Source organism: Ipomoea nil, unplaced genomic scaffold (genome assembly GCF_001879475.1).
Source record: "Ipomoea nil cultivar Tokyo-kokei standard unplaced genomic scaffold, Asagao_1.1 scaffold2942, whole genome shotgun sequence".
Lineage (NCBI taxonomy): Eukaryota > Viridiplantae > Streptophyta > Magnoliopsida > Solanales > Convolvulaceae > Ipomoea > Ipomoea nil.
In genome coordinates, this window is record NW_017619370.1 from 1,024,327 (window position 1) to 1,039,382 (window position 15,056).

At 35.3% G+C, this 15,056-nt stretch overlaps 1 long non-coding RNA gene across 1 annotated transcript; it reads right to left on the reverse strand.

The window, feature by feature from the left end:
- Positions 1–12,958: 12,958 nt before the first annotated feature.
- LOC109162474 lies at positions 12,959–13,302 on the reverse strand. Its single transcript, XR_002051095.1, has 3 exons — positions 13,265–13,302; positions 13,063–13,167; positions 12,959–12,975 (listed from the first exon to the last, which is right to left on the reverse strand). It is a non-coding gene; the product is annotated as an uncharacterized LOC109162474 (long non-coding RNA).
- Between the last annotated feature and the right edge of the window lie 1,754 nt (positions 13,303–15,056).

Below are 15,056 nucleotides of genomic sequence, written 5' to 3' on the forward strand. Positions count from 1 at the left end.
TGATTATATTTACACATTATTGAAATTTGAAACCTCTTTGTAGACGACATTGGTATTGGCAACACAATCTTGTCCATCCTTGTTTAGAGCTAACACCTTCAGTCCATCAGGACAAGTTACTCGGTTGAAAATATTTAATGGTAGAATATCACTCATTAAATTAGTGATCCTTTTATATTTTCAGTCAATTAGTAATATCAGATTCATTTTCAGCCAATTATTCTTTTTTATTTTCAGTCAATTAGTCAATTAGAATATCAAATACAGTTATATTTTTACCTAATTTTTGTTCCATTTTTATTTGATGATTTAGATATTATTATTGAAATATTTTCATTTCATTTTTAATTTACCTTTTCTATTGTTTAAAATATGCATTTACTATTGATGATGTAGAATATTATTATTCAAATATTTTCGTTTAATTTTTAATTCCCGTTCCATTTTAATTTAAAATGCAATGATCTGACCATTTCATTTTTTATTTTAGTAAATTATGAATCATTTTTATGTACGGACAATTATTAATATTCATTTCCTTTTATATTTTCAGTCAATTAGTAATATTAGATTCATTTTCAGTCAATTGTTCTTTTTAATTTTCAAACAATTAGTCAATTAGAATATAGATGCAGTAATATTTTTATCTAATTTTTATTTCATTTTTATTTGATGATGTAGAATATTATTATTGGAATATTTTCGTTTCATTTTTAATTTTCGTTCCATTTTTAATTTACCTTTACTATTGTTTATATATATATTGAATAAAAATCATATAGGAACTCAGTGTTAGGTAGGAACATGAGAACCAATCTGGGCCATTTATTTGAATCCATCTACAGTGCATATTTAATATTTTTTTTGTAGTTATGTATTTAGCGTTGTAATTAAATCTTTGGGCATGTAGGGGGTAGTTTGGTCACTTCAATCAAGCGTGTGTGCGGATGGGGGATTATATCTCTTAATTTTCGCAGTCTTCGTTGTGCTGGAGTAGAATACCGTAGGTCGTAGCTTTTGAGTCCTTCCAATAGTCTTCATCATCGATCGAAATTTTCGTTGAGATGGCTGGCACCGTTGCTCGGAACCTTAAGCGCCCACGACCGACGACCTCGTCGGGCGCTGCTCCAGGTCGGTTTTCGGCTTTTTCAATTTTGGGTTCTTTGGGTGCCTGTGCACTTCAACGTCGTAGTGGGTGCCGTTGTGGGAAAAATGGCGTGAACTCATTCCGCCGGGCACACTATATTTATTACATGTGCACACTAGCCGGTTCAACCTATTTTTACTAAAATCAACTTCCAAAGCAGTTCTGATTTATTGAATTTAGGCCGGCATGTATATGACTCTGTTTAAATAGGTTTTTAGACAATTATCCATACACAAATTGACTAATAAAGAATGAAAATATAAATGTAGGTGAAAAGTTCTTGATAGCACACACTGTTGGTCTCAGGTGCTTTCCCAATTTTTTGTTTTTTGGCCGGTACTTAAGAGGCTGTTTGTGGAGTATTTCGGTGATTTTGTTGAATCGAGTGGTTTGTATTCTATGGCACACTCTATTATTTGCAGGTGCTCGAATAGACTAATAGCGTTTGAGGAATAAAATATAGTGTTGGAACTCCGGATGGCACACAGTGGTGGGGTTAGGTGCTCAGTGGCAGTGCATGGGTTTGGTGCATCACGCATGTTTGGTAAAAATAGGTGCCTGACGGCACACACTGTTGACTAATAAAGAATGAGAATAGAACTGTAGTAGAAAAGCTCATGACGACACACACTGTTGGTCGCAGGTGCATTTTTTTTTTTTGTTTGTAAGCCGGTACTTTATTCCGCCGGACACACCCTCTTTAATACACGTGCACACTGGCCAGTACAACCTATTTATTCCAAAATAAACTTCCAAAGCAGGTCTGATTTATTGAATTTAGGCTGGTATGTATATGACTCTGTTTAAACAGGGTTTTAGATAATTATCCATACACAAATTGACTAATAAAGAATGAAAATATAACTGTAGGTTAAAATTTCATGTAGGTCTCAGGTGCTTTCCCAGATTTTTGTATTTGAAAATCTTAGAATGGCAGACACTGTTTGTGTCGTGTGCTCTTTTATTTAATGGCTTAAGGTTTATTCTTTACTCCACGTTTTCCCTAAAAGTTTATTATTCTTTGGTGGGAGATTTGTGCACAAAAGGGTTCTCGTGGATGATTATGTGGGGCTGTGAGCTATCTGTTTCTCCGCACAGCCACAGATGCCTAGGTCTATTTGTGCACTTCAGGGTCATAGTGGATACCGTTGTTGCCAAAATGCGCTGTAGTTAACAGGTGTTGCACACTCTGCTCATTGCAAGTGCACACTGCCTAGTACAGTATCTTTCCTCCCAAAAGTAATTCGTATGACAGTTTTGATTTAACGAATTCATGCCAACATGTATATGACTATATTAAAACAATTTCATAGAAAATTATTCGTACACAAATAGACTAATAACAATGAGTGAAAAAATGAATTGTAGAAACACTGAATGGCACACACTGTTGGAGTCAGGTGCTCCGTCAAAGCACGTGGGGTAATTCTGTTAGGTCGGGTTTGTGACACGTCGTCTTTTTGTTGGGGCATTGTCTTCGACCGTTGCCACGCCTACCCCGTCCCCTTCGCCGGTAGGGAGTTTGAACCCAGCACGTAGCACAACACATACTTCGACGTGATTTGCCCTTGCCTATCCGTTTTCTCGGAAGCACGCCGCACATCAAACCAAGTAGTAGTGGCATAAGTTTTGTAGAATTCAATTCCTCCTTCCAGAGTTGTGAACACCTGTCCCACGAATGGCTTTTTACCCTCTTCACACTCTGGAGTCCAGTATTTCGTTGATCCGGGAGAGATATTCATCGAGCAACCGGTGTATCTCCCTAGTAAGCCCACCTCACCTGTCGGGGGTTACAAAATTGTTAGATCAACGTGCACAGAGAATATAACCAACGTGCACACAAAATTATTAGTTCAATATGTGGTTCAACAGTGTGGCACAGAGAATATAACCAACGTGCACATTCCGACTAGGTTTCAACACCCTGTTTGGTAGAGTACTCTCACCACAGGTGCCCATGCACCCATCATGGCTAGGGTTGTTACGGCATGGCAAATGTACCAACAATGCTTCACCCTTGTGAATAGGTGTGTGCACTTACACTGAGATGGTTGTGCCCATACGGGTCCACGGGGGTTGGTAAGTGCACGTCCCCATAACTGTGGGTGCACACAGCCACATAAGCCAATGCCTCTGTGTGCACTACAGCGTCGAAGTGGGTGCCTTTTAGGGCGGCGAACCCAATCGGGGGAGAGGGCATTATCATTACTGCCGTCGCATGGGCATCCACTCATTGCTAATGGATTTACACTGGCCTCTGAGTGCATGCTTACACAATCCATTACCAGTCTCTATCAATTGAAAATTCGAAAACAACCATGAGTACATATTCATATGTAGAACTTACCGTCATTGTATTCTGTTGCCATCGTTCGAAGATATCTTAGTCCCCGGCTTTGGCTGTTTCAGGTTGCACACTTCCGGTAGGAATTCGCAGGCGTTTATCGGAGATGTCCCCGTCACAGTTGTGTCGTTCACGGAATGTCGCAGTGTTGTTCGCAGGATTGGAGGAAGAAGTAGATTCCTGAATCGTCTTCTTCTGCTATTTTCTAGGGATCAAACCGATTACAATATTAATTATTAAATGTTGGGTGCGTAAAATGTCCCTTGTATCCCTTGTAATTTCTTATATTAATTGTCTCCTTATTAGTGATTAATTAATATGAACCATTGATTGGATGGGATTCGAAGGCTTAGATTAGTTCTCATGTTCCTACCTAATTATGGGTTCTTACTTGAAGCCCTCCCCTCTCTCTCTCTCTCTCTCTCTCTCTATATATATATATATATATATATATATATATATATATATATATATAAACTATTGATGATGTAGAATATTATTATTGAAATATTTCAATTCCATTTTTAATTTTCCTTTACTTGATGATGTAGAATATTATTATTGAAATATTTCCGTTCCATTTTTAATTTCCGTTCCATTGTTTGAAATTGTGAAAGAGGAGCATTGCTCCCCTTATATAGAGGAGCTCAAGAACTCATCTTTCCAAACATTTCCGATGTGAGACAATTTTCTACTGTGCAGTCAAATATTGAAATGAAAAAATATTTTCTAAAAAATAACTCATTTTCCAAAAATTATTTTCCTACTTTCCAAACGAACTTTAATATCCATACAATTACTTTGTTAATTGCCATAATAATTATTAGATAATAGCCTTGTTCAATTATAGACAAATTCACCAAAATTTTAACAAATCCGACATTTTAACATTTTGTTTTTAATCAAAACATCAAAAATATTATTTAATAACTCTGTAATTTGCTCCAAACTAGTAAAAATAAAAACAACACATATACATTTTGGGGAAAGATTAAGATTAATCTTTTCCCACAACCCCCTAATAAATAAATTAATTAATTAAAAAAATCTAAAATAAGAAATCACTAAGGCTTTTTATATAAGAGTCTTTTGGCTTCTCAATACTTGTCCACGTTGATGGGCAGAGGAGCAATTATATATAGGAGATCAAGAGTACCTCTTTCCAAATATTTTCGATTTAAGATCAAAATGATCCCACACCATTTACAAAGGGGAGTCCGTTGTCTTTGTCTTTTTATTTTATTTTACTTTAATTTTATTTTACATATAGTTTTGTTTTGATTAATTATTATATTATTAATATTATTGGTATTCTTATTATATTTTATTATTACATTATTACATAATAATAATAATAATATAAATTTTCTTTTAGACAATTTTCTATTATGCTGCCAAACATTGACAATAAAAATATTTTATAAAAAAAAAAAACTAAAATAAGTAGTCATTAAGCTAAGACTTCTTAAATAAGAGCATTTTGGCTTCTCAATACTTATCCACGTTGATGAGCAAGTAATTATGTTTGAAAGATGAGTATTGTTCCTCTTATATAGAGGAGCTCAAGAGTTCTTCTTTCCAAACATTTTCGATGTGGGATCAAAATGGGCCCACATCATTTACAAAGGGAAGTGTTGGTCCCGATAGGGTGGTAGAAAGTCTAGAGGGGGGGGGGGGGGGGTGTGAATAGACTTTCTAAACTTTTTCTCATAAATAACTCTTTGGTAACTTCAACTCTAAGTAACAAGTAAATAGAGAAGTGTTTAACTTGAACTGCACAGCGGAATAAATATGTGTAAAAAGTTATGCCCAATCAATAATTTGAATCACATACACATATAAAATAAGCTCAGATGATGTGTAAGGATGACATGAATATCTTGAATATTTAAAGGAGATGGTGCACTCAATATTTAACAATGATATTCAAGATTATAAATAAGATTCCGTATCACATCAACCGTATGATAAATGTCACATGCAACACGTCAAACTTGCTTAGAATAATTCAAATGTTAAGCATGAAAAGTTTGAGTTACATGCATACGTGAAAACACACTAAACCTGAAAGATTAAGATTAACAGTGAATAGTAAACATGTTAGTCAAATGATAAATAGATAAAGTGAATTATGTAAGTGCGGTATGTAAATGATAGATGCAATTTATAGTGGTTCGGAAGTGGCGTAATCTTCCTAGTCCACTTTACTCCATTCACTTCTAGGAGTAATTCACTATTTTCCACACACAGTTACAATAGTGAATAAGTGCTACACAAGCACTTCTTCCGGATGTCTTGCACACAGCTACACCCAACTCTGAGTGTCTCGCACATAGCTACACTCAACTACGAGTATTTCGCACACAGCTATACTCAACGCCAACTAAGTGTTTTGCACACAGCTACACTTAGCAACTACGAGTGTTTTGCACACAGCTACACTCACTAGAGTATTTGCACACAGCTATACTCTTTTTACAATTACAAATACAAAGGTAATTGTATCTCTCTCCAACTAATTTTGAGACTATTCAGACTAAGTCTCTCTTCTAGATATTTCAATGAATATTTTAACACTTTGTATTTCTAGAATTCGCACTTGCTCATCCGTCTTGTATCCTCAAGTTTTCATGCCCTTTTATAGACAATCAAATATATCCGTTGGAGTGGGATAATTTGATATTTGAAATTTGAATCGTCATAGCCTGATATTGTTGACAATAGTAGGTCTTCAATTTTGATTTGATTGTCAACTTCCCTGACAAGATAATATTTTATCTCAACTTGATTTTCAAGTTGTTTCTAAAATATTATTATCTTTTGCCAATTTTGAATTTCCAATGTCTCTTTGCAATAAATCCTTCTGATAGAATTTATTTCTAGGATAAGATTTTTTATCCATGTCTTCATAAATTTTCCACCGTTCTGATCATATCTTCGGGCAATTTGGATTCTTGTGGCATGTGGGATGAATCAAAATAAATTCATTCTAATTTATCCATTTTCTGATCATCTTGCTTCTATGCCACATTTTGCTCTTTAAAGGACACATTGTGCTCATTTGGATACATCTTGCTTGTTAACACTCCTTTGGATCTTGCTTGTTTGACTTGACACATCGTGCTCTTCTGATTAGGCAACATTGTGCTCCTTAAGGCACATCGTGCTTGTTGACATTGTGCTCTTTTAGATACATCGTGCTCTTTTGAGATACATCGTGCTTGTTCGAATTCCTGACCTGTAAAAAATAAATCCTTGGGGGAGAATCAATCTCAGTTGTGATCGTTATGAGTAAGGACTTCTACCATTTCATCGTTAGGCTCATCCAATCATTCTTTGTAACACCATTCCTTAATGTTTTTTTCCTGGATGAATACTTGTAGGACCAAAATTAATTCTCCAAATTAATTGTGTTCTTCATGTGGTAGATTTTCCTTTGCATACTGACTTGATATTCTGGATTATGATGCTTGTACTAGAGACCTACATTCTAAGGGGATCTAAAGTACATTTGGCTCATCAAAACTTTATTACAAAAATATTCCTATCAATTTTCCCCCTTTTTGATGACGCCAAAACCTATACTCAGTCATTTGGCTTGTCTTTCAAAAAAGAAATATTTTTCAAAATATTTTATTAAACTTGACATAGCCATGATGAGTTTAACAATTGATTTTGACTCTAGAAAATGTATTTTTAGAAGCATAATTCCTATTCGCATTTTTGGACTTTAATGATAATGATTTTTGCAATTTTTCCAATTATGCGATTTTTACAAGCTAAGCTAAAATTTTACCTTTCAAGATAAATTAAAATAACAATAGATAAAACACTATAAGCATCATAAACAGATAATTTGAGCAAAATATCATAGCAAATTGTTTATGGTCATACTCCAAGTTTGTAGACCAAACAAAAATATTGTGACATCAATCATACAAATCACTTGATTATTATATTTCTCCTTTCTTCTAACACATGATTGATATGATTCTTAATTTCAATGAAATTGTCACTAATAGTATAGTCTTTGCATACCTGCCCAATCGCGTAATAATTGAAAGCTTCAATAATGTTGTCTCCGGGCAGTATACTCTCTTCATACCACATTATGCACTCTTCTAGACTTCTATCTCCTTGTAGTTCAGCATCATTCACTTTGATGTAGTCCAGAAGCACCATGATCATTAAGGATCTTGCATAGCTCTTGATTCTTCTGAAATTTTCATTCGAAATCCACATATTTTGGTCACTTAGACCACTCTTCTTCACCCCTTTTTGGTAGATCATTTAGATTTACCAATTTTGGCATTTCAACTTTGCCATCCCTTGGTGTGGATTCCAAATAAAGAGCTACTTTGTTGAACCAATTGATTTGTTATTGATTTCCACTTGCACAAACAATGTCACGAAATGATCTGTTAGTGGTATTGGTACTGCATGATCCTCCTGGGCTGCTTGCATCACCACCAAACCAATATTCCATTCCTGCTCTTCTTGCAACATTGCTTCTGCCAAATCTGCCTCCTCTACTACTGCTTGCACCAATATTTTTGTTAGCCTTGGCAGTCATGATGGTTTCCAACATGCCTTCCAAATGACTAAATCTTTCTTCCCCCTTTTTGGCGTAATCAATCAGTGTATGCACCGAATCACGAAGAGAAGAAATAGATTCTGAGATAGTTTCATATGAACCTCGAAGGCAGCCAACTTTGGTGTTGATAGAGTCAATATCCGTGTGAACATCTTTGATTTGATTCTGTTGTTGATGTCCCACATTGAGAATTCCCTTGCTTTGATTCACAGAAATTGCTTCACTGGTTTTTCTATCAGTTTTGAGAGATTGAGACAGTTGGATAAAGAACTCATTGAGTAATCCTTTGACAATAGCATTCAATCCGCCAACTTGTCTTTCCAGTGATTGGTGTGTATCAATCAAGTGTTGTTAACTCCTTCTATTTTCATCAAACGAGCCTTCAAATTTTCCTGTTTATGTGTTGACAATATGATCCACATAAGTATAAATTCCTTGAATCATACTCTCCATACGGTCAACTAAACCCAACACAATATTTTCTAGATTCTTCAACTGATCACTAGAAGTAGTGCCATCAAGATTGTGCTCTTCTTGGGTTGCGGGAATGTGTCTTGCTCCTTCTTGAGCAGAATTATCTCCTAGCATGTGAGATTGTGCTTGATTTTCTAGCACATTTCTTGCTCCTTCCGGTGTATGCTCTTCCAACATGTGTGTATCACCTTGAATACTTTCTGCAATTCGTGACTGAGTTTCCTTCGTATGATGGCTGGCTTGCATGGCTTGATTTTCATGGCTAATCTCAATCTGATTCAACACACTAACATCATAAAGATTGATGTCCATATAACTTAGACTCACACTGTTGTGATAAAAAAGTTGAGCATGTGTGTCATTTGCTCCTTCTGAATTTGTGACGTGTCTACAGAGCTCAATGGTTTGATCAAAATCACCACCATCAACCAAAAATTCATTTCCAGCTGGCATTTTTTCTTGTATGATGTTGGCTTGAGAAGTCTCGGCCAGCTTTGCTTTTAGCTTGGTGACCACGGCGTAGAATCGGGAAAAAAATCTGCACACACAAAACAATGAAATATAAATGGGACTGATTGTGCACCGAAACAGAGGCCACAGATATTTACAGCACCATGCACCCAGAATAGATTTTGCAAGACAAAAGCACAATCTCAAAAAAAAACACACCATAGATAATCAAGGCAAAATAAGCAAATTAAAGCATAAAAATATAATGCGATGCATGCCTAATTAACAAGCAATAAGGTATTGCTTCCTTAGAGATTAGAGAAATCAAACCGTAGATTGAGCCTGTAGTTGCCGAGCCCGAAGCTCTTCCTGACGAATTCCCTCGTCTAAAATTTCATCAAGTGGCCATGGGTCATCCGTGATCCCTGATGCTCTGGAAAAGATCTCCTTGGAGTCCTTCACGGATAATTCCCCCATCAGAGATGGGTGTCGAAGAAGCGTTGCAAGAACCCGGCGAGAAGAGATGTCCGAAATCGGAGCTGTGCCCCGAAGAATTTGACGATAGAGATCTAAGCGCTCATCTTCCGTGAGGTAGAAAAGGAAAGGGTTAAGATCAGAATGGCTAGCCATATGTGAGATAGGTAAAATCGGATCGATTGGGTAGAAGATTTAAGCTAGGATTCGAATTTGAGATGTAGAGCTTGAGAAGAGTTTAAAGGAAAGTGGGACTGATTTTAGGGATTGGATTCTATAAATTGGGGAAGATGGCGGTGGTGTATAACAGCCAGGAGAGAGAAAGAAATAATAAATAATTCGAAACATATAGTGCCGTTGAACAACTTATTTTCCGGTCTGGAGTACTAACTGGAGCAGAGAGCGGACCTGGAGTACTTTCTGGATTAAACCTGAAAGGAAAAAACAAAACACAAAACAAAGAAACACAAAAGACTTTATTATTCCACAGAAAAAAATTAGATGGAAAACCTGCACAATCCAAGAGCAACCCGGATTAACTAAAATCTTGTGTTATCAGGAGGTTTTGTAAATAGGTCAGCTAGATTTTTCTCCGTTGAAATGTACTCCAGGTTGATCTCCTTGTCTTCTACCAATTCTCTTATGAAGTGATGCCGTAGTTTTGATTCTTTTATGCTAGACCTGTAACAAACGGAATCGTTAGTAAGTATATAACAATTATCAGAAGAGCGTTTACCTTCCATGACATAGTTCTTTTGATAGTCTGTGACATTGCAACTGTCTTTTGAGAAGCAGACTTTCCATTCCTGGTCACATAATTGGCTTATGCTTATAAGATTTGCATGAAGACCCTCCACCAAAAGAACTTGTTTTAGTTTGGGTAGACCTGTGACATTTAGAGTGCCAATTCCAGTGATCTTTCCCTTAACTCCATCGCCGAAAGTCACTTCTCCTGTGCTTCCCTTTATATTGTTTAGGAACTTAGCATTACCCGTCATATGACGTGAACATCCACTATCAAAGTACCATCTCTCTTTTCTGTTAGTACTTGTAGAGTGGACGGAGACGTGACAGACAAAGTCACTTTTCTTCACCCAAATTTGCTTGACAAACGGGATGATAGATTTGTTGGTGTATTTCTCAAAACGTTGGTCTTTGTAGAAGTAGAAGCACTCCGGTTTTGTATGTCCGCGTACCCTGCAGTAATGACATATAGGATTATACAATCTAACCTTGGTTGTCTTTTTACATGGAGCAAATTTGACTTGAAGCTGAGCTGTACTAGTTTCTGGACTATCTTGATCTGCTTCAGAGACTGAGTCAGGGCCTGAGGCTTTGACTAAAAATGTAGTAGCTTTGTCCTTTCCTCCAGAGTAGCCTAACCCATATTTTGTAGATGTCTTTCGACCAGAATCTAAAATTTGATCTAAGGTGGATGTGTTGTCCATCATTTTTATCTTGCGTTTGAGTTGTTCCAGTTCCTTTTTGAGATCTTCCAGCTCATGTTTGAGATTTTCTTCTTTCTTGTGACTGTCTTCAATGATGCTGTCCATGCCAGATATTTTAGATAGATACACCTTTTTTGCATTTTCTAGAATACTAACCTGACTAGACAGAGATCTATTAACTTTTACAAGTATTTCCCATTTTGCATACAATTTTTTATATTCTACTTCAAATGAAGGTGCAGGTAAATCTTGGTCTTCTGATGACACATACTCTTCAATTTCTGATTCTTTGCCAGTTGTAGATTCAGGTACTGTAGTTGTAAGAGCTGTAAAGGCAACAAAGTTTCCAGAGATCTCATCTGGATCAGAACCTGGATCAGTTTCTGGTTCATCATCATCACTCCAGGTAAGGGCGACTTTCATCGACTTCTTCCGTCTTAGGTGGGTTGGACATTCGGCTTGCACATGACCATACCCTTCACATTCATAACACTTGATCCTTTTGCCCCCAGTTTTTTCTTTTCGCTGAGAGTTTCTTGATGTACCTGATCGTTGATTGGAAGTATTTGGTTTTTGATTGTTTCGAGCAATACTTGACCCCAATCCTTTTTGACTTGGATACTTGCCAAATTTTCCATTTTGACGTTGTTTTACCTGTTGTAACAATTTAGAAAAACCTTTAGATAAGAACTCTATTGGATCATCGTTTACCTCATCTGGATCAGAAACAGCTCCAGCGTCTTCAACAGTAAATGCTACGGTTTTTCCTTTTGTTTCAGGTCCGCCTAAGATTTCCATCTCATAACACTACTACAGAAAACGATTTTAACGTCGGTTAAAATACCCCATTTAACGTCGGTTATCTTTCGACGTCGTCTTAAGAGACGTCGTAAGTAAATGATACGACGTCGGTTGAACAACCGACGTCGTATGTAATATACGGCTTCGGCTTTTACCTAAAAGCCGAAGCCGTATATATATATATATATATATATATATATATATATATATATATATATATATATATATATATATATATATATATATATATATATATATATATATATATATATATATATATATATATATATATATATATATATATATATTTTAAATAATTTACATACGACGTCGGTTTTTAGGTAAACGCCGAAGCCGTATATATTTATTATTTTTAAAAAATAAAAAATAATTAGCCTACGGCGTCGGTTTTTAGGTAAAAACCGACGCCGTATATATTTAAAAAATAATAAATATATACGGCTTCGGCTTTTACCTAAAAGCCGAAGCTGTATATATTTATTATTTTTAAAAAAAATAATAATTAACCTACGGCGTCGGTTTTTAGGTAAAAACCGACGCCGTATGTTCTTTTTTTTTTTTTTATTTATATGCGTTTTATGTTTTCTACCCCACCTGTATCAATTTTCAAACCCTGCGCAGCTAGCAATTTAACATTCTGCATTCAACATCAACTAATTTATTAAACTAATTCAAGCTACTAAACATAAAACTAATATAAGTACCACAATTCAACAAAACTACTAAACATTAAGCCAATAAACATAAACTAATTTTAAACGTAAAGTATCAACTAAGAAGCGTTTTATTAACCCATTCATCAATAAGAAGCTTAGACCATTTGTCTCTAACTTCATCAATCTCTTTTTTGTTGTAGGGCAATCTTCCTTGTCTTTCCAAAGCCTACAAAGTTCAAAAGAAATAAAATTAATAAATAAGCAAGTATTTTTAAACATTTGAAGCCAAAAGATATATTAAGAAATTACTTGCCTTATCCATTCCTTTGCATAGATTGTTGGAAACAATTTCCAACATGAACTTCATCACATAATAACCACATTCGGTGGTTCCCTTTTGTATAGCACACTACATTGAATTACAATAAAAATAAAATAAATTAATAAAAAAAAAACAATAAGTTTGCATGTTTTACAAAGTGAATGAAGTACTTACCGAACATATAGTCCATTTTGGTGAACGATTTTGTTTCTTTCCACTCATCATGTTTGTTGCAGTCATACACCTATTAATATAAGACATAGAATATATATAAATACTTGGCATCACTAGTTTAATGATAACTATTAATTAATTATATAAATTTACATACGTTTCCATTATATGTTTAATGTCTTCACGCGGCCCATGACCAAGTGAATCAAACCAAAACATTTCATTTAGTCGAGGACAAATCGCCATCAACATCCAATGCTCACTACAAATAAATAATTTATTAGTTTTAAGTGAATATAATATATAATAAAAATATATTATATATAAGTACTTTTATTTAAAACGTAATTAATACTTACTTGAGAACATATGGGGCTAAGTATACCAATTTCTTCCCCGACTGCATGGTGGCATTTATATATGATTTCCTGTCTTCCATATTATTCATTTGTGGTTGAATCCAATATGGATCTAGGAAGCCATACGTGTCTTTTGATGCCAACTCAAAACTAATGTAAATACCCCTATTCACAAACACAACCAATTATATATAGATTACCAACTATATAAATATAAAACTATTATGAATAAATAATACTAAAGAACTTATTACCTCATAAAGAACTGAATTAGAGAAACATCGATGGTCTCCATATTTAAGAAACGCATTATCTCATCACTTAGAAGGTGCAAGTCATAGTCAATGTTGCCCATAATACCACGAGCCACATGGACCACAAGAGGGTGTTCAAAACGGCGAGCTATTGAAAAGGCCTTTTTGCATCCATCAGTCAAAGAATCATCATCAGGTATAGTGAATTGTTGATGAACGGATTGCACACCCGAATGAAAAGTCAATTTGGTCTTTTCTTTTGACTGTGAATTATAATACAAGTAAGAATTATTATTTTAAAAAGTAACTTACTTACTATTTTAAAATAGAAATATTTTCAGTATACATACCACATCAACTTTAGTACATAACTCTACCAGCTTCTTTGGCCAAGCAATAAAGTGTTGAATTGCATCACCTACAAGCTGAACCTCACTGGTGGGGATTGGTACATGTGCACTTGGATCACTAACTTCATTTACGCTCACCTTCACATGATTTATATCCAGTACAACCCCATGAACCTGTCCACCACTGTAAGCTGTCCCATATGCTACTGGACGTCTAATTGGATCTTCTAAGAACAGTTGACATCGTGCCCCTAACTACAATAATTTTTAATTAAAAATCATATAAAATTTTATTGATAAATAATAATAAGATAACTTTAAACGAATACTTACAGCCGGTAAATTACTAAAAGGGTCTGGGGAACTAGCTTTGTCACTTGGAGGTAGTGACACAACATCCACACATACGTCATCCACCTGCTTTGCTTGTAAAGGAGTCTGCATAGCACTAAATTTCAACATCATACTAGCTATTTTTGCCTCAAATTGCTCAGTTAATCGTTGACCAAATTCCTCCTGTTCAGAAATATTTTGCTGCTTTTGTTTCTCTAACGCTACTGCAACAGCATCATCAACCATTTGTTGAACATCTTCAGGAGGCTTTTCGCGACGTTTTGCATGGCCAAATACACTTTTGAAGCCATGTCCTCTTCCCATGGCTCTAGCACGTCCAGAATGCTCATCAGTACCCAATGCAACAGTCAATGAATCTTGTCTTCCTTTCTCAACAAATTCTCCTTGAGAAATTTGGATCTCAAGAGCATCCAAACATATATAAAAATTATTCAATAATAATTACTATTACTTTAGTAAATGACAACATATTTACTTACAATTTTTTCCGCCACCAATCTTGTTGATTCAGTGCGATAATTTCCTGACTTGTCAATTCTTGCTTTCTTCCACTTTTCGGCTCTACGTGGAGGACTTGGAGGACTCATTGTATACGTCGGATCTGCATCAGCCAACGCTTGTTTTTCTTTCAACTTCTCATCCATCATCATCTTCTCCAACCTTTTATAACCTACTCGAGCTAAAAGATGTGGATGAATATTCTTAGCTTGTATGTCTTGATATTTTTTTCTTTTTGCCTATATAAATACAAAATATTAATCAAACTCTTTACATGTCCCTCATAATAATGATAGAGTTTATGTTGGAAATATTGATAGAATAATAACGATACCT